The sequence below is a fragment of the Lonchura striata genome, chromosome 4, assembly GCF_050655825.1.
Source record: "Lonchura striata isolate lonStrDom1 chromosome 4, ASM5065582v1, whole genome shotgun sequence".
NCBI lineage: Eukaryota > Metazoa > Chordata > Aves > Passeriformes > Estrildidae > Lonchura > Lonchura striata.
In genome coordinates, this window is record NC_140706.1 from 38,136,343 (window position 1) to 38,162,508 (window position 26,166).

Below are 26,166 nucleotides of genomic sequence, written 5' to 3' on the forward strand. Positions count from 1 at the left end.
TCTGCTCCAATTGCTTATGTACACTCTAGAGCTGGATCAAGTTCAAACCTGCAAACTTTAAAAAATTGGTTATAAAAACTGTATTGTTCCCATGCTTCACTCAAATTTCTGAAAATGCCAGTCTCATTTTTTTGGGGTCCTAGGGCTGAGATTCTGAAATGTTTCACCGTAAACTAGTGTTAGTAGGAGAAAGAAAGTTGTGATACTACTACTACTACAACAACTACTACTACTGATTTTACTATTACTTACAAAATGAAGTGCATTTGTTTACATTATATAACTCAAAGCTTTTCTATGAATGTTTATCTATCTCTAACCAGTTCATAGTGCTGTTTTTTTTTTTTTCTTAGTGGAAGAGATTATTGATCTGGTATGAAACTTTTTAAATACAAATTTCTTCTAAAATAAAACATACAATACTGGATGAGAAGCATTTCTAATAACTCAGCAACTCTTAACAACTTTATATAAGGAGTGCTGAATATGTTACTATTCCTTCATGCCAGTAGACTGAAGTGTCTTTCTAAACAAAAATAATGATTTTCAGATTAAAAAATATAAATGTACTCATGCATATTTATATCCATAACATAATTAGTCTAATGGGCTGTAATTATTTATGTTGCTAACATTCTTAATATATGTTTGAAAGATCTGGAATTTCTTCAGCAGTGCAAATATTTATTTTAATCGTGGTGAGAGTTTGCATGGAAAGAAAATAATGGGTAGTCAGTAAATTTGTTCCATTCTAAAAATTCAGAGAAGACTTTCTAATTCACAATTAATTTGTACTTATATATGGTGAAATAAGATTAAACATGTAGTTACATTTTTTGAAATACACTTTTTGTAGTTTTTCACAGTTTTTCTTGTTCTTACAGGCAAAGTTACATTGTGTTTTTTGTAGGTAGCACACACAGAGTATATTTAAATCTCATACTATATAATTCCCAAAAGCATAAAAATAATTCAGTTGTAATACAACATCCCAGTTAACATCTGCTTTTATCAAAACCTGATATAACTGCATCTTGGAAATATTTGTTCACATTTTTCTATATATTCTTATCTACCACACTCACATACATTTCTTGGTCACTTTGACCAAATATTTATTCAACTGGATCACTTAAATTTACAGAACAACATTTATTGAATCAAAGTTGATCTGGCTGTGCCCTCTGCAAAGATGAGGCCTTACCATGAGCATTGTGTTAGACCAAAACTGGGCAGGAGGTGATTGAATAGCCAAGAGATGCATGAAGAATTGTCAGGTTACAGGAATTTACGTTCATCTATCCTCATGCATAAAATTCTGTTATTAATTCCTCTAGGGTTTTTTTGTTTGTTTGTTTGTTTGTTTGTTTTTCTCATTCTCCTAATTTTTCTTGATTTTTTTTATGGTTAAGTTTTCCTTTCCACTGTAATGTTTTTGAAAATCTTTTTATTTTTTAATATTACAGTGAAGTTTCTGAGTTTATACTAAATAGAATGTTATACAAATGCAAAAGCAACTACCCAAAATAATCTTTAGGTATGTTAAACCAAGAAAAACTCCCCTATGCCCAAAAAATAAGGGTCTTTTGCCATTAATGACTCATTGGAATTATTTATGATAATTAAGCAGAATCCAAGTATTGATTTTTATGCTAATTAGTTCCACTGGAAAAGATCCTTTCTATCAGGTGATTGTCATGCTCTTAATGGAGGCCCTGTATCTATTGAAAGCACTTCAGAGGAAGGTCACAGCAGAAGAAATTACAGCTAAATTACCAGGGTTAGAGATAAGCTTCTGCTTTTCAGTTTTAGTCTTTTTGCATCTCTAAATCATAGATTCCCCTAATTTAATGTCTTAACCTTGCTAGCCAAGATTTATTGTTACTGAGGATGGGCTCTTCATGCTTTAAATCTGTGAATCACTTGCAGTGACAGAACACCATGCCACCCTCTAGAAGTATTACAAGTGGAAGACACCAAAATGTCACAGCTGGACTCCAGAAGACTGAGACATGACTTCAGTGTCTCTTCAGCTCCTCTTTATGGTGCTGGTACATGTGTTAGGTGACAAGGGTGGCCAGGGGGAAGCAGGACAGCATGGGTGGCACCTTTGTGGGTGACCTGCCTTTCTTGCAAAGTGAGGAAGTGGCTCTTCTGCCCGGAGGGAGCCCTGTTACCTTGCCTGACCATTGCACCAGTAAGCCTTACACTGAAGAAGCTGAACTGTCTGGTGGAGCACATCAGTAGTTGAATGATATGGAGTGTTTTTTGGTTGCCTTTCTCCCCTGGCTCTTACCCCCTGAAAAGTAGCATCTCCATATGTACACTTCATGGATCTTAAAAGCTGAACAAAACTCAAGACAGCTTAAAGAGAGGATGAAAATGAATCATGTTTTTAATGGCATATGGTGTTAGAAAAATTCTGTCTGTGGATATTCTTGTATCACACAGTCAGTAGGGATCAGAAAATAACTGCACTGGGAAGCCTCTGTTCTAGTGCAGGATTGCTCTTCATAAAACATTTCTTAAAAATACATTCTTGCTTTTTTTGGTCAGGAGTCTCAAGCAGTAGGAATCAAAGAGAAATAGCATTTGAAAGGCAATTTGGCAACTTGATTTTTATGAGTCAGGAAAGCTTTCTTTAATATTGTTTTTAATTTTCTCCTCTCTTAATAGTATTTGGTGCATCATAAAAATTTTTTTCATACTGTGTTATGCCCTTGATGCACATCCTCCTGTAGATACTCACAGGATCTTTCCTACTAATCATCAAATATAGCCAGAGATTCACAGCCAAGAGTTCTATTTGCCATAGTAGGGACTCAATAATCTGTATTCCTTAACCTTGTTTGGAAAAGATCATTTTAAAAGGTGAATGAGCAGTCAAGTTCCTTTGTTTTTTCTATCTTTGCTTTAATTTCTGAGGGTTAAATTTGGTTTCCCTTACACATTGGCATCTAGACAGTTTAGATATATTAAAGCATCCTGCCTGCCCTCCACTCATCAATGCAAAGTAGTGTGGGTCTCCCCTGCCCTATTAACTTACTCTGTATGGGTCATTGCTCCCCAAGGATGTATCAGAGAAGAATAGGTAAATAAATAATAACCAAAATGTCTGCACTAGACATGGACAAGTGAATTTAGACCACGAAGCAACACATTTAAAATTTACTCCTGGAAAAACCCATTAAAACCTAAATTAAAAAAAAAAAAAAGTAAAATTAACCTGTATCTTGTAGCAAATATTGTAAGACAACTGAAATTAAGAAAATAGTATTCTTTAGCTCAATATTGAATTAAAAGCATGAGTCCCAGTAAAAGTGTTAATGCTAAGTTATATTAATGCATCAATTTTACCCCCTGTGGTAATTCTTTTGTTGTTCTGAAAATACCAAATCATTAATTTGATATAAAATACTGCTGACAGGGAAAATAAGAAAGAATGTCCCTGCACTACTGAATAGTAGGATCAACACTTTTTCCATTTTTGCTGTAAATTTGACAGCTATGTCATTGCAAAAGCCAAACTAATAAGGTCAAAGTAAAACATCTGTAAAAAGAAAACTGCTGGTCCAGCAGTATTTCATGATGCTCACACAAACTACGAGGTACCTCTTCAGCTTGCTTAGTGCACATATAATTTTCTATTGATACTGCCATTATTTTGTTAACTTTTTTTAGTTATACTGCACTTCTCACATTTTCATTGCATTTAATTTTGATGGTAACCAACAATATGCTTTTTATATGTAGGATTTTATAAGGATCTATTATTTTTCTGCTCAAAACCATTGTTTGTTTTTAAATTTCTACTGAAGGGACTAATTCCTACTAGTATTTTTTTTTCTAAAACACTTGGCATAGTAAGACCTATCTATCCACTGAGAAATGCCAGCAATAACCTACAATAATACAAATATTTGTTATTATTTGCTTCAGGAGCTATTAGTGTCTTCCTCACAACACAAAAGGCTACAAATTCCCTGTACTGAACAAATTGATTAAATTGATTTCTGGTAATAACAACTTTGTAATAAAAAGGAATTATAGCTTCAGAACATGGGACGTATATTAACCATTGAAATACCCTTGTAGGCTATTTTTATTGTATTAAAGTATCATTGAATTAAAACATCCCCTGCTTTCTTCAAGACTTGAACTTTAGTCTCTTGGTTTTTGTTTTCTCAAAGAAATACAATAGTCTTTTTAATTTCCTTGATGGTATATTGAGAAGGTTATTGAAGGTCTATTTAAAATGTTGTTCGTAATGCTGATGAAATAAATAGTGCTAAAATAGCCCTGATCTTGTGATAGGCACACAGAGTACAATACATAAAGAAAATACTGCTTCCAGTGTTTGAGGAAATGGGAAATATATCAGCCAAACATATATAAAGCACTGACAAAGATTATGCAGTAATTCCATTCTGTTCCTTGATAGACAAATTCAATGACAGACAATCCGTGTGATTCACCTGTTTCCACTGCAGCTGTAGTCTCAGGGACACCACTTTTCAGATGCTTGTAGGCAACTTCATTAGAAAAGAAACCAGCAGCTGATTAGGGTGTCTGGTGTCCATAGTGGTGCCTGTTAACAAGGAGAGCTTAAATGGGTACAGGAGCAGTTGCTGGCTGCATTTCTGTTTCCATCATGGTGTATGAACTGGTAATGCTGGCAAAGAACAGAGGTGTGGTTAAAGCACAGCTTCCTAATGCCCAGGTTTTACTGACTGTGCACTTACTTCACTGCAGTGTGTGGGTAGCTTTGGGAATGGGTCATGGACCTCTTTTCTGGATGTGTGTTGAACCATAGGGCTTTGTGCAGATATTCAATACTTTTCCTCTTTCAAGATCATACAGAAAAGGTTAAAGGGTGTACTGAAACCATGGTGAAAGTTAGTTGCATTTGTTGTAATTTCTCAAACATCCTTTTGCCTGAAAGACAAAGCAACCGATTGCAATAGAATCACTGGGTAATGGTAATAATACAGTTATTTTAAAGGATAAAGGATTGTGAAAATTGGCTCAGATGGATAAAAAGTATTTCAAGACACGAATTTATCTAATTAGTCATATGTTTTCTTTTTATAGTTATTTGAATGGCTGTCTTTTGTGGATCTGTTGAAGCTTAAACTCTGTTGGAAAAAGTTACATCCTGAAAAATTTTGGATGACTAGTGCACAAAATAAATGCCTGGATAACCCAAAAGAGAGATGTATTCCTCTACAGCACTCCACAGAAACCTGCTTCTGAGCTATTAAAATGTAAATTGCCCACCGGATTTTTAGCTTAATATGTGACATCTTTATTTACCACACAAAAACATAAGAATTAGATTCTAAAAAGTGAGTACTCTTTTTTTAAATTTAAATCCTCCAAATAATTACAATATAACTTCCACTCCAATTAATATTTTCTCTTATATTTTAATTAAGTAAAATCCAACTCAGGTTTGTTCACTTTGCATTCTGTGCACTTCCCCAGGGAAGCATCATCTTTACAGCAACTGAAAACAACAGTTATGCTTAAATGTGTCTGTCATTCTACCTTTCAAGGATAAAGCCTTATCTCCAAGCTCATAGTCACCTTAAATTTGCTGATTAACAGCATCTCTGGGTCCAGTTCTAAAGCAAGTACCAGAGTACGAGACTGTGCAGATGAAAAATTCTAATAATCAAAATGGGCTAAGAATCTGCTCAGTGCTTTTCCAAACACCAGCACACTTGCTTTCTGAATAAAAAAGATCAATCTGATGTTTGGACTGAGAAAGGGCAAAAAATGAGAACAGTTGACTTCAAGGGCTTCATGGTCCTAACATTCTCCATAAAATGCACCCATGGAATGCTGGATATGTTTTACAACCAACTTTTGTTCTATATGTCGGAATACCTGAAGTTGGGCAGCTGGAGATAGAAGATCTGTGAATCAAGAGCTGAAAAATATAGTCTGATCTTTCCTGTCAAGCACCTGCTTCTGTAAGTCTTTGTTACTTTATATTTATGAAACTCAAAATATACAGAAATATTTAGTCTTAGACTCTTGTACATCAGCAGTGATGTACAATGATCCTAGCAGAGTAAGATGTTTGTCTTTAAAGCACTTCATCTCACTGATTGTTGCAACCTTCAAACTGTGTTTGGAAGGCTTGTTGATCTCAGCTTAAGACTCTCAGTTTGCGTTCCTGATTTGCCACACAGGCCAAGAAGGCAAGGATCTGGTGGCTGCTCTGAGCTTGTACTCATTGGTGAGTGTGGGCAAGGGTGTTTACTGACATAGGGGTTCAATGATAGGCTGAGACCCTTTGACCTGATTTTAGTAAGTGTGCACCCTTCATCATGCTTGTATTTTGAAAATGATCATTACATAAAAAAGTTATTATTAATTTAAAATAAATCTGTATACTATTTACAAAAAGTCTGATAGATGTAACTTCTTTTTCCATTATATTATTTCCCCATGAAATTTTCTGATCCATCTCTGATTATTATTTTCTGTTCAGCTGGTAGAAAATTCCCCATGATCCAGAAACACAGCAAATACTTCATAATGATAGTCACACTTTTATTGCTTGTACATGAGGTTTTGGCCAAATTATCCCCTTGCTTACACTGAAGACAAACTTTGGTCTTTAAATTTGTATGAACTAGATATGAAAACCCATAAATGCTTCTTAGTGATTTTTTTTCCTAATAGCAGAGTAATAGTTGTTTTTTTTTTTTTTTCTGTCATGTTTGTGGGAGATATCATAGCCATTAGCATGGATTGGAAGAGCATAAAGTGATATTCAATAATGCAATACAGAAGTTGTATCTCCAAATTTGGCTTCTAGAGTTCTGAAATGGCTCAGCCACTCCCCTTGGATAATTTAGTGAAACAATATGGCACTGGTATTTTTGACTTTTGAAAAAACATTATTTATGGTGAATTATATTTATCACTAAGTAAATGTATTTTTCAATGCATTTTCAGCTTTTCAATATATTTTCCAGTTCTGAGATCATTCTCTTTACTCTTGAATATATATAATTCATATAGTAAATTCTTTGCTGTGGGAAACATGCTTAGCTGAAAGATGATATTCCTAAAATAGACAGAGATGTAAAATCCACATCAATTCTGTAATAATTTCTTTAAGCTTAGTGATGATGCAAGGAGAGAAATGCTGAAAAATAAGGCATGTAAATAGTAAATGTTTGTATTTTTATTGTAACTGGAAAAAATTACATCAGGAGTGAAAATGTGGCCTGTCTGTGATTATGCCTGGAGTTTCAACCACTAGCTTCAAGCAGTCAGGAATTCACATCAGAAGTCAGGAGCTAATGGATTAAAAGCATCATGTGTTCTTAACAGAGTCACTTCCAAAGATGCTTTTGAAAGTACTCGTCTACTTCATGATGACAGTTGTATAACAGCAATGCACTCAAGCATAATTTTCATTAAAAAATAATTATACTTAACTCCTTAATTTGCCATGAGTTCATTATAAAATAATAAACTGCTTTCATATTGTACAAGACATTCTTGAATAAAAAAATTGAGGGGTTTAAAGTGCATTGCAAATGTCTGTGACCACAGCCCAAGGAAACAGTTGTCACCTGCTAATTCACACTTGCCACAGGTGAAGTTTAGGGACCCTGACTGTAGGTGACAGGACACGTGAGCTAAAAGCAAACCTGTGCATGATGCAGGGTTCAAACCCATGGTTACTGCTGCCTGACAAGATCTTGCTTGTCTCATTTAGGCTGTAGGAACAGGCAGCATGAATCTTCTTCACCTGTTCCAGCTCCAGAGTGAAGCAAGCTGTCTGAAATTCGGGTTAAGGAAGTCTCAGCTTTGGAGCTTGACAGCTAGAGGAGATGCTCAGGGGACACACTCAGCTTGAGGGACACTGTTTCTCATGACAGGGACCTTTCTGGCAGTCTACTGGGAACATTAGAGAACACTGTCAGGAAACACTTTTTGTTCCAACTCTACTTGCTCAGATTCTTCTATAAGAGAGCCCCAGTCTTCCTAGTCAAATAACTGAAGCAGAAAATCACAGAAATTTTCCTGTGGAACTTAAAAAAAACCTAAACATAGTGAAATTAATTTGTTTCTTCTTAATCTGTTATAGGTGTTATGTAGAATCCTGGCTGTATTTTCATACAATTATCTCATGCAGGCCTGCCTGGGAACAGAAAGGGAATTCAAAAAAGATGTTTGTTTTTGATTTCCTGATTTTTCACATCCTGGAGACTCAGTTTTAAAATTATAAGACAACAATTTTGTTCAAAACATATCATCATTTCATTATGACAGCTGATGGACTTAGTGCCCTCTGATGACAATTATTACAAAATATTTCATACAACACCTGCAAAAAATACCATTGTCCTGAACATTTACTCAGTGGCTTATTTACAGTCCTTTCCCTTGAGTACTACAAACCATAATGACAGATTTTTCTCTTAGAAATCATTCGTCTTTGCCTTGAATTTGTCAAGATGAGTAAGGCTGTGACCTGGTCTTCTATAATGGCATTTATATTTTTAAAGCCAAGGATTTCAAAAAGATAAGTCTCTTTCAGGTAGAGAAATGTGATCAGGTTCTTTGAAGTATTTAAAATCATCCCTTAATTACATATGTAAACTCTAGAATGTCTAAGAGCTCCTAAAGAAAACAGAGTTTAATGTTGCTTGTTACTTTCTTTTAGAGTGGCATAGTAAGTAAATCTCAATTATCCATACTGTGAAATGACAGTAGATAAATTATGTCCCTTTATCTGCTTTTTAGTCTTTGAATTTTATACCAAATTAATTTTCATATTTATGTTGAATCTAGAGATTTAATATGACAAATCAGAATTCTGAGGAAGAGACAATCATAGATGATAAAGTATACTAAAAATAATGAAATTGCTCTTTGAGGATGTTTGGGCATGGAGCCAGTGCATAGGCAGCCCCTATAACAGTGATGGCCATGCAGAGCCCCAAAGTATTTCTAAGTGTTCAGCTGTGGGGAGACCAGAATCCACTTCACCCTATGCCTCTTCCATGACAAATCTGTCCATATGCTGGATGTGAATGGAGTAGGCAGCTTTTCCTCTTCATGTGAGGTCTCAGACCCATAGAGTGAAGTTTTGGTCTCTGAGTCAAACAAAACAGGCAGGGAGTACATGGCTGGCTCAGATTTCCAGCAGGTATCTGCATTAATAAACAGCATGCATCTTGCTTCTTATATAACCTGCATTAAGAGGCAATTTAGGCTGGAAATCAGGAAGTCAGGTAACCTTATTTGGTAAAGATATATAGCTAAGAACCTGCAACAGCTACTCTTGGGCTTCAAAAACATAAATAACTTTTTGGGAACAGCAGCAGCTGGCTGTGCCTGGGGGTCATTCCAAGCAAGAGGAGCCATTCCTGGGGAAGAGACAACACGTCAGCAGCCACTAGATCACTCTCATTTCTAGACTAGGCCTTATTTTCTGTCTCTACCAGAAAATAAAATAATCCCAGATTACTGTGAACACACTAGATAAAGCTCTCTAATTATAATTTTAATTGCATCTGGGTGCCATGTTGCATTCCATTGCGTAAGTCTGCCTTATTCTCTGACAGATGTGAATTCATTCAGCTTGAAAACCCTTCAGAGTCTGAGGTATGTAAGTTCATGGCAGGCATTGCTCTTGCTCCAGATGGCTGCAGCTTTAGGTTTGTAGCATTTTTTAAGAGTTCTTTTTTGAGTTCTTCAGATATGTCTCCACATTTTTGAGAACATATGGTAATACAGAGCAATGACGTCATTCAGATGGCAGAACCCCTCAGTCTCCCAGCCCCAAACATTTCATTTTACATTATTTATTTAAACATAAAAGAATGGAGCTGAAGAATCTGACAGGATGATTTTGAAAGAGTGCAAATAGAATAAATGGAATTTGAAAATATAACATATGAAACAGAAGACAATTGAGAGTGTTACAGAAAAAGTAGTATTTTAGTCTATTTTCTAGTGGTTTGTTCTACAGATGCCATTTTTTCTATGGAAATAAAGCAAACCCCAGTGATCAACATCGCCACTTTTTTTTAAAGTGGAATTTAAAAATAATTGTATTATTATCTCCATTAATGTATTTATAAATACAGATGATAGAACTACTTATCATCTGTAGAGTCTGTATCGTAATATCTAAATCCTTTAGCCTTTAACATACTGTAGTACTAATATTCCTGTCAAATTTGAAAATGTGATTTTGCCATGTAACTTGAGAAACTGAGGCAGAGAAAGGGGAGCCCTACAGAAAGACAAAAATATTGTCAGTTACAGGTACAACACTGAAACTGGTAGAGAATGGATTAAGTAAGGAGGAGATTGAAAAGTAAAAGAATATTTCTTTTAGAGTGTCTGGAGGCAACAGGGCTTATATATTTTCAAAGCAAGATTTTGAGAAAGAAATTACTTAGCTAGGTGTTTTACTGGGAATGTGTCCCATTTATCCAATGTAAATTCTTCCTATTTTCATCTTTCCTCTTTTGAGCTACAATAGGATAAGCACCACTAGTGACCCTGTATTTACTGGCTGCAGGGAGTGTTGGTGCTCCACATAAAGTTTTTCACCATTCAGTGATATAATTTGGCTTACATTTTTACCTTACCCTTTTCCTCTTTACCTACAGGAATTGTATTAGTTCTTTTGTACATATTCACAAAAGCAGACTTTAGGTGGTTTCAGGTAAGGCAGGAGACCCTTAGCTAATCTGGAACCCTGCTGATTCCTTCTTCCTTCTCAGCCTCATCTATCTAACAGGGGAATTTTAAAGGTTTTTGCTTTTTAATTTTTTCTGCAGATATATGCTTAACTTGACATCTTCAGGTTAAAAAAAATACAATATTATTACTTAGTTCATAAATTCACAGGATCACAAAATGATAAGTTTGGAAAGGACCACTGGATGTCTTCTAGTTCAATCTCCCTCCTCTTCATAATTTTTCATCAGGTGCTTGTGCACACTGAGATCCCCCATGAACATTCTCTTTTCCAGGCTGAATGGTCCCAGCTCTCTCAGTCCATATGAGAGATGCTCCAGTCTCTTAATCATCTTTGCAGTCCTGTGTTGGACTCACACAAACAAGTCCATGGCTTGCTTCTACTCAGAAGCCCAGAACTGTGCTCAGCACTTGAGATGTGTACTCATATTTACCAACAAGAGAGGAAGAATCATCTGACAGAAAGGATCCTTATGCATCTGGGGACATTTTTTGCTTCAAGGGTGTACTGCTGGCTTCTATTGCTGTTCCCCAGGACACTGAGGCCCTTCTTAGGAAAGCTGCTTTCTAGCTGATGAGCCCCCAGGATAAACAGGTGCTTGAGGATGTGTGTACAGCCTCCCTGTGTGCAGAGCCCTGCATTTCTTCTTGAACTGCATACTTTTCCTGTCAGCCACCCCCTGGCTTGTCCAGGCTCCTCTAAAAGATGGCACAACTATCTGGTGTACCAGCTACTCCTTCCTGTTTTGTATCCTCTGTGAACTTGCCGAGGCTGTTCTCTGTCTCACCGTCCAGGTCATCAGTGAGGCTATTGAACATCTTTGGACCCATTAGTGAGCCTTGAGATGCAGCACTCAGGACTTGCCTCCAGCTGGACCAAAGCTTTAGTAAAATTGTGGTCAACAACACCCAAAGCTCTCCTCTCATCCACCGGTGTAGCCTCCCCATTGTAGAAGGCTATCAGGTTGGTCAAGTGGGATTTCCCCTTCCTAAATCCAAGCTGGCTATTCTCAATCAGTTTCTTGAGCTTCGTGTGTTTGGAAATATTTCTCAGGAGTATTTTTTGCTATAAAAGCTGAGTTTAAAAGGCAGATTTTATCTGTGTTATTCTCTTCTGTATATTTCACATATGAATTCACAAGGTCACCAACTAGGTTTCTATTAAAGTGTGACTTTTCTTGTATCAAAACTTGACAGACAATATTAGTTAATTTGTCTGTAGCTTGTTGGCTTGTTGAAGATATTACCAGACAATAACTACAACCATATGGGCAAGAAGAAGGAACAGAAAAATACAGATATTTTTCAATCAGAGCCTCAGTATTTATTTAAAAATGTCATTACCAAAATTAAACAACACAATTATCTCAAATAGCTGTGCTGTGTAGAGCCATCAATTCAGACATATTTTAGTTTGGGGGCAATCTGTCAGGCATGACCATTGTTCTTTCAGCAAATGTGTATGGTTATAGTTCATAACAACTTGAAAAGCCAAGAGGAAAATTGATGTGGCTGATTGTTGCAGAGATAATGTTAAGCACTTGGTTGGGCTGCCTAAATTAGGATTCTCTAGCCTTTGGTCTAGAGAGAAAAGAGAAAAATAAGCATCTTCAGAGTGTATTTTTGGTCCTAGGCAAACTGTGTTTCTTCCTTTGAAGCCTTTCTCTCAGCAGATAAGAGCCATGAACGGTCTGCACATCGAGGTGAAGTTCCTAGAAGCAGGAAGGAGAAAATAAAACCTCTGTTCAAATGAGAGACATGAATGTTAAAAGTGTTTAAGATGTGGCTTCAGCCACATCATTGCCACACACCACTGCCTCATGCCCACAAACATCCTCACATGTTCAGGATGCTGCTGTGTGTTGGAATGCCTGTGTGAAACCTGAGTGACCTCAGAGCATCTCTGCATAAACCTGCAGCAGAGCTGGCTGCAGAATTAGAGGGGAAGGGGACTCAAACTTTGCAAGTGGAAAGCAGCATCAGTTAGGCCCCCCCAGAAAAATGTGCTTCTCTTAGGAGTGCTGAATTGGGAAAGAGCATGTTCAGTAATGGTGTGAGAACTGGAACCACTTTAAAGAAATAGAGCACATGAGAGAGTCTGTAACAGAAGATTTACTTTTTGTCTATTGAGCTGACCATTGGATATCCATTTGCATCCAAAGAAAAATTTGCATTCAGTGTCTTCTACTTTGCCACACTTCTACTGCCCTTGCATTAGAATTGAATAATTAGCAGCTCCAAGATTTTAACAGTATATACCAGGTGGAACCAATACAACCTCAAGACTTCAAACATCACACTTCTCCTTGGAATATATAGATATTTTAATTTGTTTATCAATAACTGGGGAATATATTCTAACCTCAAATTTAGGCAACAAATTTTTGTAGGTTTAATGTTTTTTCTGAAACAGATATAGATTGTGATGGTCTCCTTTCCTGTTCACATGGAGAACAGATATTTGTTTTATAGGATGTCTGGGTTTTATAATATATACTACACAACTGGCAAGTCATTGCAAAATAAGTCAATGAATGACCTATGTCATAGACACAGATATTAGGTCATTCATTAGTTTTCATGAGATGGCTGAATAAATTAATTTTCTGTCATGGAAATCCATTTAGACCTCATTCTTCAGAAAGGGACCTATCTCAGTCTCCTATACAGGCACATATCTCTATAATATAAGACAAATTGTGGTTTAGGCTTAGCCAACATAGTAAAACCTTTATCTTTGTCTATGACTACTGATTCTATAGCTCAGTTTCATCCCTATGAACTCTAAGATTCTAACCAAAAAATTTAAGTTGAGAATGTTCTCTGCTCCTTCTGTAGACTTTGGTGATGTAGCAAGAGGCCCTCAGGGAGTGAGTGCCATAGAGGCAGGTGATGTTGGTTCTCCTTTGATAACCAACTCTGGATAACTACTCTCAGCTAGAGGCACTTAATTAGATGTGGGTTGGAAATAATTAGCTAAGGGCTAATTGATTGATAGGGATGACAAATTTACAGGCCTTAAACTCCTTCCTGTGTTGTATCATGGTTTCAGTAGGGAGAATGTCCTTGGGCTGGGATAATTGGTGGTTTGGGCTGAGTACCCTGGCAGTGACATTTAGCCCTCCTGGGTTAATTCACATTTCTTGTCTTCATTGGGTTTTTGTTTGTTTGTTTATGTGGTTTTGTTTGGTTTTGGTTTTTTTTCTGTGAATTCTTTAACTACTGAAGACAGAATGGTGAAGTAGGTGAATAGAACTAATATTTTTCCTTGTTTTCTTGAATTGTTTCTCTAGTTCAAAAGAAGTGTGCTGATAAGCCTGTTCACACAGAGGGACTCTCTCTACATACTATAAATCAATGTCTAAATTTGGGAAAGGGTAACATTTCAGGTATATTCTTCTTTCTAGCTTCCTTTACTGGCCCCTTCAGGCAGCTTCCTAGTAAAATTCTGTAGGATGTAGGAAATCAACCATAAATTTAATTTTGAATAAAACCAAAGGAAAAAAAAAAATAAATTACACAGAGCTCTTGCCCAGGGCTGTAGTGTCCGTTTTGGCAATGTGGCAATGATGAAAGAGCTGTTCTGAGCTGCCTTACTCTCCCACCTCTCAGTTTCTTTGAGCAGCTGTGGATATTGGCAAAACGACAGATGTCGCAGGCCATACATGTTCTGTGTATCTCCAGAACACAGGAGATTTGTGGTCTCAGTTTTAAATCACTGAAGTAATATGAGGTCCTTATTCCCTTCCTACAGGACTTAAAGAGCCAAAGTAAAGGGTTTGGTCATACCAAATGTATTACTTGATACCACACCAAAGAGAGACCCTAGTTCAAAGAATTTGTTGCTGGTTTAATGGTGCACAATACTGAGTTCTTGCTTCTAATATAAAAAAACCAAAAGGGCTTGGTTGTGTCCAAATCTTGAGTGCTGCTCTTCAAATCAATAAGCTGTTCAAATCACTGCTGCTTTGCTATTTCTTGTAATAACCTAGGTTTATATTGGGTAAGGTTTCTGGAAACAAAATCATGTTAAATCTGTGGATTTTTAAGTGAAATTTTGCAGCTTTTACAGTGCCTAAAGTTACTGTTTCTAAGAGCAACCTATTCTCTCCTCACTTTTTTTTTTTAAATCCAACTTTCCCCAGCTGTTTAGCCATAAATGTGGGTGGTGGGAGAATCTCGTTTCATCTCACTTTGCCAATGCACTGCTTTGAATTTTTAATGATGACAGCTACATAATAAACACTCCCCAAAGGTAACAAAATCACAGTAACATTCTGGTGACTTCTCTGCAGTCTGCTTTGGAAACAAACATCTGTGAAAGATGATTTCCTTTAATGCTGTCTGATGGAGATGACCTTTCGAGTTATCACAAAAACAATGCTTTAACCACCAGCAGAGGAAGAAAAAGCAGGTATTTGCATGGTTAATATTTTAACTACTGTAGGGAAAAATATCCAGAAAATTATTTAGGTAAGTCATCAAATTATATGATAGTTGAAAATTGGACACTAGGAACTTCTCCAAAGTTACTCTGTTACAGTTTCTGTTCATGTTTAGTAGGTTATAACAACACAAAGGAATAACTCAAAAGGTACCAAATACATACGTTTTTGAATAGGCACACACAATATTTCATCTGTAAATTAAGAGAGAACAGCATTAAAATAAATACTAAATGTAAAGTTACCAAGACTTTGGTAAGATGTGCAAAGTAGTGGCTGCAGTACAGACTAAAGGAACCTGTGCCAGAGTAGCTCCAGGGTAGCAGCTAAAAGTACACTAAGTGATGGTGATATGGGCTGATGCAAACTAGCAAATGCCTTCTGAAAAATTTCCTAAGTTAAGTTGAAATGGAAAGTAGAATTTACAGAAGACTTCTATAAAACAGAATAGAGTTTGACATTTCCAATATTCAGAACATTGGATCAATACACTTTGAGGTATATGAGAGTACAATTTTTTTCTAGGGGAAAAAAGTTTAAAAGATTTAATTTTATGTTTATATATATTTTTACTAAAATCCAGTTATACTTGCATGTAGGCAACATTATGCTAACATATCAACATAAGTCCACATAATATTCATACAACTTTATGGGGTTGGAAGGGACCTCTAGAACCACCTAGTCCCAACTCCCTCTCCAATGGGCAGCAACACCTCCCACCATACAAGGTTGCTCAAGGCTTTATCCAGTCTGGCCTTGAAAAATATATTTACACAAAATACAGGGGCGAAACCCACAAACTATAAATTATACTTAAAATTGTTCCTCTTTGATTCCACCCAGCAGTCAGTAAGGGGTTTTGTTTTTGTTTTGTTTGGGTTTTTTGGGTTTTTTTGAGTGAAAAAAGTTTGTACTCCCAGAAATGCATTTATTCCAACATTAGTTGGGGGCATTGATTAATTTGGCCTTGAAAACAAGATGAGCCATATGTAAAGCCTCAAAAGTTACTACATGTTTAGCTTCTAGCATTTTTAGGAAATCTCTCCATTCATGTCCTTGCTTATGTTGTCAGAAGGGATTGAGTCACAGAACATGGCTCAGTGGATATCCTTGCCTCTTGTTTTTTTTTTTTTTTGGGGGGGGGGGCGTTGTAGGGTTTTTTATGTTGTGTGTTTGGGTTTTTCCTCCTCTTTATTTCCCATCCAGATGGGACTGATTCCTAGTGAAGAGATGTAACAATCTCTAAAGTATCTGTGATATTTTCTTGTTTGGTTAGGTTTTTCCCTATTAGCATATAGACTTGACTTTCACAAGGTAATCTTTAATACTTAAGGGACTATATTCTCAACACAACAATATGTGGGGAGAATACGTGTGATTATCAAGAATAAAAATAAATAATAAATCTAAAGGGATAAAATATATTTTTATTTTTCCCAGACATTGGTTTAGTGACTGGAAAAGAAGTAAAATTGATTTTTTTTCAGAGAAAAGCAATTATCAAAGTTAGTTAACTGTTAACTGCAGGATTTAATAAACCTTAAATGATCTAGACAGAAGATAAATCATTAAAATCAGCCTTTAATTATAGAGGCTGGCCATTTCTGGAAGGATTTCATGCAAAATATCCTCTCTGTATAAATAGTATAAATCCACTACTTCATTATATCAGCTATGCTGTAAGATTTTGACAATGGTTTGCTTAGACTCGTTGTAGGTAAATTAATTTTAGAAGAGTTTTTGTAAGTACTTTCTTGAGATGTTTATCCCTTTCTCATCATTCAAGCTGAGATTAAATGATCTTGTTACAGCTTTCCTGGCATGAGTTTTTACCAGTTTACAGTTCTTTGGGAACTGTTCTTTCAGCTGAGTTCATGGATACATTTTTTCTGATATGCATGCAGCCCATTTAGATCTTGGTTCCACAGGGAATACATGCTCCAAGATCAGCCATCTTCTCACATAAACTGTTGTAAGTTTTGAGAGATTATTTCTAGATTTTCATGGACCTGTTCTCAGAAAAGAAATAACTTCCTCTTTTTCCAAATCCTTGAGACATGACTACTTGAATGATGTTTGAATTTCAGCTTGAGTTACCTTGGGAGTGGTCTGGATAAATAAGAGAAAAGTTTCCATTCAAAAGCCTAAAGTGAAATAATTTAAGATCACTTGTATCTGTAGGTACTTGTTAATAGAGACATTTTTTGCTTAGGGGTAGCTTATGCTTGTGAGAAGACTTTCAGGTTAAGATGAAATGTGTTACTTTGAGTTGCCAGAAATGAAGAGTTGCAACTAATGTCAGAGGAATTTTAGAAAGTAAAAATTTCAAGTGTATCACATTATGTAGCAAATAATTGAAGCATGCTCTCAGCTTCTACCTTAATCATAAAACTAATAAAATTCAATTATCAGTTATCAGAAGCAGTAATGTGTGAAGTATCTTCTTTAGGGATCAATCTAAATTTTAATGAAGGATTACATTTGGGACTTTGGAAACAAAATAAAGCTCTGACTGTTGGTCTACGGTGAGAAAATCATGAGGGCTGAAATACTGATGATTCAAGGATTTGGGTGTTTAAGCAGTTTGCCTATGCTGAGATTGTTTTATAAGACCTTCATTAAAGTTCTGTTTGAGCAGCTAGAGGAGAGAAATGGCATTGCTAAACCCATTTTCTTGTAGTAGGACTATTATATTATGATCCACTTAAATTCTAATTAAAGCATTTAACCTGTTTAGGTCTGGGACATAGGGCCATATCCACAAAGCTATTTGAAAACCTAATTCTTATTTGACCACCTAATTGTTACTGATTTTGAAAGACTGGACTTGCCAGAACAGGAGTTAAGTGCCTTGGAATAGCTGATCAGTAATGCTTTTCTTCAGAGCTGTAGTTTATGCAGGTACCTATGTTCTAATTTTCTGTCAAACTAGGCAATACCTTTCTAACCTTTTCTGCTCAAACAACATGTACCTGCAAATTATGGTCTGACACAGTGAAACAGGGAGGCCTTTATCACTTATTTTTGTCTATATTGCTGCAGAAATATAAAAGCTAGACATTTATGTAAGCAAATAATGCCTTGTCAGTCCATTTCTTCAATATTCTTTGACTTTGTAGTTGTTAATGCACTCTCTCTGAATTGTTGATGCCAACAGCTAAATGAAGCTCTTGTGAATAAGCAGGGAATTTTTCTTAACTGGAAGTCAAATATTCAGCCAGCAGAGCCACCTGATTACTTCATATCTTTATGTAGCTATATTCTCTTCCATGTAATTGGGCTGCTACTATTAGCAGAAACCATTCAGACTTTATTAAACATATTTGTAAACCTAATTTTCATTAAATATGTGACATCTGCATTTTTGTCTGCTGGGTTCTGCCTTCCTACCTGAAACAATCAAAACTAGACACATTATCCATCTGTCATTTTTCATAATTTAAACTGCCTCAAAAAGGAACAATGCATTTATGTATTCTAATGAAAAGAAAGCTTCTAAATGTCAACTACTAGACATAAATGATTATCTTTCTATTTGCCAGGCTTGGATTGTCAGACATTAAATTTTTTAACAGCCACTTCCACTGAATTATTGATGTTCCCACTATTTAGAAAATGGATCACATCACTAGAGTAATTAGCACCCTGCCACTTCTGGCTATCGTATTTAATGTGTCACAAGAGAAGGCTGTGTTGAACTATTTCTTTTTAAGTGCATGACTAGCATTGTTTCTCATCCATTGCCCTGTTGCATATCATCCAACTGGCATAGACAGATGGTCTTCCATAGGGTTAGGATCCAACATGCATATGTGGCTTCCGTTTAGTATAAGTATACATGCTTCTTGATGGAATTTAATTATGGATTTTTCCTCAGGAATAATCTTTACATGCAAAACATGCAAAAAAATTTTTACATGAAAAAAAAATTATGCCTTCTGAAAGTGTTGAATTTGCAATAAAGGCAGTAATTGAGGTGTGTGCAAATTCATACAACAGAGTGTTATACCTTATCTGTAAGATAACTTACTTCAGGATATCTAAATATTTAGAAATAATGATTAGCAGATTTTGATTATTTCAAATGCATAAAACAAAATGCTGCTTTGAGCTTTATATTCAACATATAACACTTTGTGAAGATGTATCTACAGATTCAGAAAAAAAAATATCCCAAAGCCTTCAACATAAATGCAGGCTATTGAAATCTCATCAAAGTTCCTTGCCATCATTTTCTATCCTTTTGCAAAATTAAGATACAACACTTGTGGTTTTGCTTTCTTCTTGATTTATATACATCTATGCACTTTGGAATTTGTTATGTGTTAGTCATCTCTTTCTTCCCAAGAGCCTGCTGGAAATGACTAAAAACAGAACTAAATGTGTATCAGCAAAGTAATTTTTATCAGGCCAGTAATTTATAAACATACTGCCTGTTACTTAGAAATACAAATTTTAGAGCATATATGGAACTGCATATTTGCCTCAGTTATTGTGCACTTAACTGAGCACTCAATTATTCTCTGAATTTAATGTATATCAACACCTGATCCTTGGGAAAGCATTAATAAGAAGGTTCTCAAGAAAATAATAAAGTGGAAAAAATATCTCATAGAGCTCGTGCTTATCAAAGTTTTTTAAAAATCAGTGTGTACCTAAACAAGAGGCTCTGGAAAGAGAAACTGGCCTCATTCAGGTATTTAAATGGACAAGGGCATTAGCATAATTAGATACTTAACTGGACATGCTAGTCTATGGACTTGAATGTGTAACTATGATGCACAGTACTGAAAGGTAAGTTCTGAAGGTGTTCTGTTTCAAAGGGTTTTGTTTTCTGGTTTCAGACAATTTATATTAGTGAAGAATATAGATTATGTAACAAGGAAAATAGGGGCAAAAGCACCCAGACACAAATAAGAATCTTCCACAGAATAAAAACAAAATCTGAAAAATTAAAATGAAAACTAAGCAATTATAAGCAGAATCAACTTAATGACCTCCTGGTACTTCTTAAGATAATTTATTCTCAGTGATAGATGTCCATTTATATTGTGACCTGCAATTGGAAAGTGAAATTGTGTCCTTATTTCCAAGTTTAAATGGACTTTTCTTGAAGAAACGGGCGCTTTCCCTCTTGGTGTCTAGTATATTTGGGATGGAAGAACTGCCAGGCAATTTCTCTGATCACCTGGCAGGAATCTCTAATTTGGGTGCATTAGGCTTTAGGATGCATTTCAAGTATTAATGGAGGATAGAACCATAGAATCACTTAGCTTGGAAAAGACCTCTAAGAACATCAAGTCCAGCCATTAATCCAGCCCTGCCATGCCCACCCCAACCCGTGGCTCTAAGTGCCTTGTCTACATGTCTTTTAAACGCAGACAGGGATGATGACTCTACTGCATGTTCCTGTGGTGACTCTACCACATAGCCTGTTCCAATATTTGATTGCTCTTTCAGTGAAAAAAGTCTGTCCTAATGTCTGATCTAAACTTCCTCTGGAACAGCTTGAGGCCCTTTCCTCTTCTGTCACTTCTTATGTGGGAGAAGAAAAGAAGAAACCAAGCCCCACCTGGCCACACCTTTCTTTCAGTAAGTTGTAGAGAGCAATGAGATCTCCCTAGAGCCTCCTTTTCTCCAGGCTGAACATCCCCAGCTCCCTCAACTGCTCCTCACAGGACTTGTGCTCCAGGCTCTTCCTCAGCTCCTTTATCACTCCAGCAGCTCAATGTGTTTCCTGTAGTGAGGGGCCCAGAACTGGCCACAGTTACTCAAGGTGCAGAGTGAAAATAACGGGGGGGAACCCTGCCCTGGTCCTGCTGGCCACACTATTGCTGACACAGGCCAGGATGCCACTGGCTTTCTTTGCCACCTGGGCACAGCTGGCTCATGTTCAGCCACTGCCAACCAGCACCCCCAGGCCCTTTTCCTCTGGGCAGCTGCCCAGCCATTGTCCCAGCCTGTAGTGCCGCATAGGGTTGTTGGGACCCAAGGGCATGACCCAGCCTTTTCTTCATCCATCAGATGGATCACTTTGTCATAAAGGAGATGAGGTTAGTCAAGGATTTACTGCTCTTCATCTTTCATCTTGGTGTGTGTATTTTGTTGTTGAGCTGCCTCTGTGCTGGAAGGGAAGCTAATGCTATGCCACAAACAAAAGCACACAGAAAGGTGCAGAGGTGGTTGTCTCTTCACTGCCTGCTGCTGCAGTGGAATAGCAATAGCTTCATTTCTGCAGTGCAGCACTGGGATTCACTTAAACGCATGAAGGGTCTGCCAGATTTTTCTGTATGCCCAACCTATCACGATTTCCTATAGAGACCTATATCTCTGCAGAGCTCGTCACCAGCATTAGATGTTGTATAGCCTCCTTTTCAGTGCTGTAGAAATACATTGTATATCATTATCTCTACCTGAAAGTAGAGTAACTCGTGATTTGCTCTTATTTTCATTTGGCATAGGGCAAAGGGAGATACTGGTACCAGTAATACAAGCTACAAAAAAACCAGCAAAGAACATGTGTTAGTGACTAAGGCAGCACTGATCACACTGCAAATGAGAGCACACCACTCATCTATTGGCTTTGCTGTACTCAGACTGAGCTGCTTGCTGTACATTGGAGAGCTGATGCAGTGCTCTAGAAAGGTCCTTGCCAGACTGGTCAGCTTATTTTAATGCTGATATAGGAGGCTCTGATGTCAGGCCAGGTTTCAAGACCTGAGAACAAGGTAGCAGATGTGTTGGACTGGTGTGCTTGATGAGCCTATGCAAGATTGTGTGTTTTCAGTAGAAGGTTGCTCCTGAGGAAAAGCACTTCCAAGGAAGCTGCTTCCATACAGGTGTTGTAAATTACAGGGGTTGCATTGCTCCAGGGGGGGATTATATTGTGATACAATTGAGTTTATGGGTTGTGAAGCACGTGTAGTAGAAAAGCAGAATATTTAATTTCTATGCAGAATGGAAAATAAACAGTAAACTCTACAAATACTGGCTGGTATCAGAGAGAGACAGATTGAGATATTTGAATTGGGCAAGTCACTTGGCCTCCTTCTCTCATTCCTGTTTTTCTTGCCCATATACTCTTTCATATTTGCTAAGTTTTCCTGACCAGACCAAATTCTGTTTCTGCAGCATGCTAAAAAACTCACTATGCTTCCTAATTCTGCAGCTGAAAATCTTGCATGCTGATTCTCAGATTCCTGCAGAGAAAAGCTTGTCCTCTGTTGTAGACTCAATTTCTGGATTAGGATTGAAAGTTCTCCTTTTATTCTAGAAGTTGTCGTGTTGGTACAAACCTCGAGAATGTTTGATACTTCCTACAAGGTGTGCTTTATTTTCCCTCTTTGTTTCAGAGTTCACAATTCAAAGCTGAAGTGATTCTCCAGTAGCAAATTTCAGTAAGAAAGAAAAAAAGAATTGAAATGTAATGTCTCTAAACTCAATGGCCTGCACTCCTGCAGTTAGCACTAGCAGGCTTATAACACTGCAGTGGAATCTCTGATCAGTGGAGATCACGGAACAGGAGTTGCTCTCCGAGCTGTCAGTTGCTATGTGCGTATCTTGGTTTGCATTCCAAAGGGTGTACTACCAATACTTGCATACCCTTTAAAATTAAGTCTGTAGGAGAAAAGGACTGCTATTATGGTCTCAGAATACAAATTGGGGAGTTCTATAAGCAAAAAAAAAGGGTTTGTGTGTGTGCTAAAAATTGCTTGAATTATGTTTGGTTTATATTGTTTTTTTGTGTAATTAGCTTGGATGTACTTCAAAGAACAATTGTGGCTTACAAATCCTTTCTTCCTAAGTACAGCCAAATAATAATGAACAAAAGATGTGTAGGAAAAAATAATTAAAAAATCAATTCTGTTGCTTTCAAAAAGTAATTATGTACACAGAGAAAAAATAAGACACATTGCAGACTAATAATTGAATTTAATATTTTCTTTTATCTTAGATAGCTGCAATTGTCCAGAAGACTACTTAACTTCTCTTTCTATTAGGATTATAAAACTCATGTAACATTGTGTTTTTACTCACCTAATGTCAATATGAAAGTCTTGTATCTCTCTTCTTTAAAAATCTTGCTTTAGTATTTGACATAAATAGTTACATCACACTGTCTAATGGAAATAACAATAAAGAAAAAAGTACTTTGATGACTCAGGACTTCCTTCTCATTGACTTTCAATAATGCACAGGCGTCTACAAGTCTTACTGAGTCATACAGAAAGGCAGTGAACATTAAAACAGAATTTAGACAGACTTCAAGCCCATGCTTCTGTTAAAAAGTCCCATTTAGCAGTCATCTTCCCCTAAAACACAGTACCTCCTATTTATCTGATCTGGCATTTGTAGAGCCTCTTGCTTGATGTAGCTGTGCAGTTGCCCCATTCTGACCATCTGACTCTCACCTAAGATATGCAGAGATCTAGAAATTAGGGCAAATGATGATTTAGTCTTTTGTGCCTTTTCTGGCACTTCTGCTCTAGGGGTGCCCTATAACCAGGCCAGAAATACTGCCTAAGCATGGCAGCAGTTTGGTTTTTTTTGGTTTTTTTCCCCCTGCTGTCAGCCAGCTTAGCTGCCTTTGGGAGAGCACCTCAGGGTAGAAAGCTTCAGATGCCTCCTGTGGTTTCTAATGGTGAAGGAGCAATGGGAGGGTGCTAAAACAGTGGCTTCCAATCTGCAGTCTATGGGTTCTCCAGGTCTTCCTGAACTCTTTTTAAAACTCTTTTTAAAAAAGAGTCCAAAAACAGGAAATGTAGTAAATTTACCCTATCATTTGGTGTCAGTTCACAGTATAGAACTATTCCTGCAGAAAAATAAAAAAAAAAAAAAAAAAAAAAAAAAAAAGCAAAAAACCACCAAAAACCTGAAAAATAATTTATTTGCATCAATCTCACTGCTGTATGGACTTGATACTGAACTTAGATTTTTGGGTAGTCTTAAATCTCTTTAACATTACAGTGAGATTAAGTAGAGGCTCTCTAACAGCACATTTAAATCCTACATTTAAGAACTCAAACCAATATATTGGGATTCTGAAAAGCTATTTATTTGCTAAAGCATCATTTTGAGCTTTTAAATAGAGGACTAGAAAGACTGCAACGTTAAAAGATGGCTTCCATGCATACCTGAAGTCATGTTTAGGAGCCTAACTTGCAGCTTTACCTGTGTTCTCTCAGAGTGCACACACAAACCTACAAAAATTTCATACCCTGAAATAATGTTTAGTAGGTAATACAGACACTTTCCCTGCAAAACAAAATGAAAACAATGCTTTTGTTTTTCTCTCTGTTATTTCCTGTAAAATAATGATAAAATGTATGTTTTCTGTGACAGGCTACCAGGAAGGTAATGAAAAGATCTGAGTATATAAGGTTGTTCAATTTTTTCTGGATTTTGTGCCCTGTACTTCTGCACCCATATGTTTGTTGTTTTACATGGCTTATGTTCAAATGAAAACTATGTATGCGTGTGCTAATATACTGTACCTGGGGAATTCCAGTACAGAAACTAATTATTTCTTCAATCTGACACCATGCACAATTGATGCTGATGGGTGATGAGATTATAATTTTCTTGTGGTTAAACTGATTGTAAAAGTAGTGGTGTCTGTTAGTGGGTAAGAATAGCTTCACCCTGTAATTGAGTGACAGCCATAAACTCATTGTCATGTGTAGTCATTTCCTGTTCACAATAAGGACCTATTGGACTTAAAGTTCAATAGCAATTGATTTTTCTTTGTAATGTGCTGCCAAGAAGATACAAATTCTGGTTGTAATAACATGACTATATTTCCAGGCAATTGTGGTAAAACTATCTCAGGGATTGTCCATGTGGAAGCTAGGTCTGACATAACAGCAGAATTTTTTTTCATAATGGTTTTGATTACAAGTGGAAGCCCAATAGCAGTGGTGTGAAGGACAGAGAACAGAGTATTTAGGATATGTTATCACCATGAACAGTCATAGATTTATTTATTTTTGCATTGAGAATGCATTGGGACAAGGGAAAAAAGCGACCCTGAAAAAAGATCATCTGCACATCTATTTTACTGTGATATAAGCTTTATTTTTCTTTCCTGTCAGCCATAGATCTGCTACTGTGCTGGCTCTGTGACACATTTTTTTAGGCCTTTGTATGTCTGGAAGGTAATAGTGTTTCATTTTGTTTATTTACATATTTTGGATTCGAGGGGAAATCTCTGCCCCTTGGGAAAATGCAAGGGTAGATGATGAGGAGAAGAGCATCATAAAAATGTATTAGGAGGCAGACAGGCTTCTCTGCATTAGTTATGGCCTAACTTGGAACATTTTAAAGAACTTAACATTATTTCTAGAATTGCAAAGTCAAATATTTCAAAATGGTTACTGCCAGGGTCACTTCAACATTGCCATTTTGAGCATATGAGTAGCAACAATCTTAATGTGGTCACATACTGCTCCCTTAATCCCTTTAGGTCCCTAGACTTACTCAATGTGCAGAAGGTGCCTTGCAATTAAAATGTAGGAAAAATTAATTAACCTTTTAATCTTATTGCTTGGTATATGGCATTCAAGTTCTAACCTTCCTAGAGATACAAAATTATTTTACCCATATGCTTTTCTGTAAATCTTCATTATCCTATTGTTAGCATTCAGGAATGCATAATCAAGGAATATGATTATATGCAAGTACTTTTATTTGAAGAGCTCTGGGTGTCAGGGGTTTCAGAACCAAATCTGACTCTGACATGGGTTTGAGCTGAACATGTTTTATATTCTATCATTACATAACTACATACTAATTATTAAAATTACATTGTTCTATTGTATACATTGACCTCATCCAAGCATGGATTTCTTGTGATCCCCCCAAACCCCCCGAACATAGTTCTCATGATTCTTGTTACAATCAAACAATAATTATATCTAATTACTAAGCAAGCATTGCATCTAACAATCATATCATTTATCATATAATGATAACACAG

At 36.5% G+C, this 26,166-nt stretch overlaps 1 long non-coding RNA gene across 1 annotated transcript; it reads right to left on the reverse strand.

Annotated features, from left to right (window-relative positions):
* Positions 1–1,363: 1,363 nt before the first annotated feature.
* LOC146767599 (uncharacterized) lies at positions 1,364–25,749 on the reverse strand. Its single transcript, XR_014954793.1, has 2 exons — positions 13,541–25,749; positions 1,364–12,455 (listed from the first exon to the last, which is right to left on the reverse strand). It is a non-coding gene; the product is annotated as an uncharacterized LOC146767599 (long non-coding RNA).
* Between the last annotated feature and the right edge of the window lie 417 nt (positions 25,750–26,166).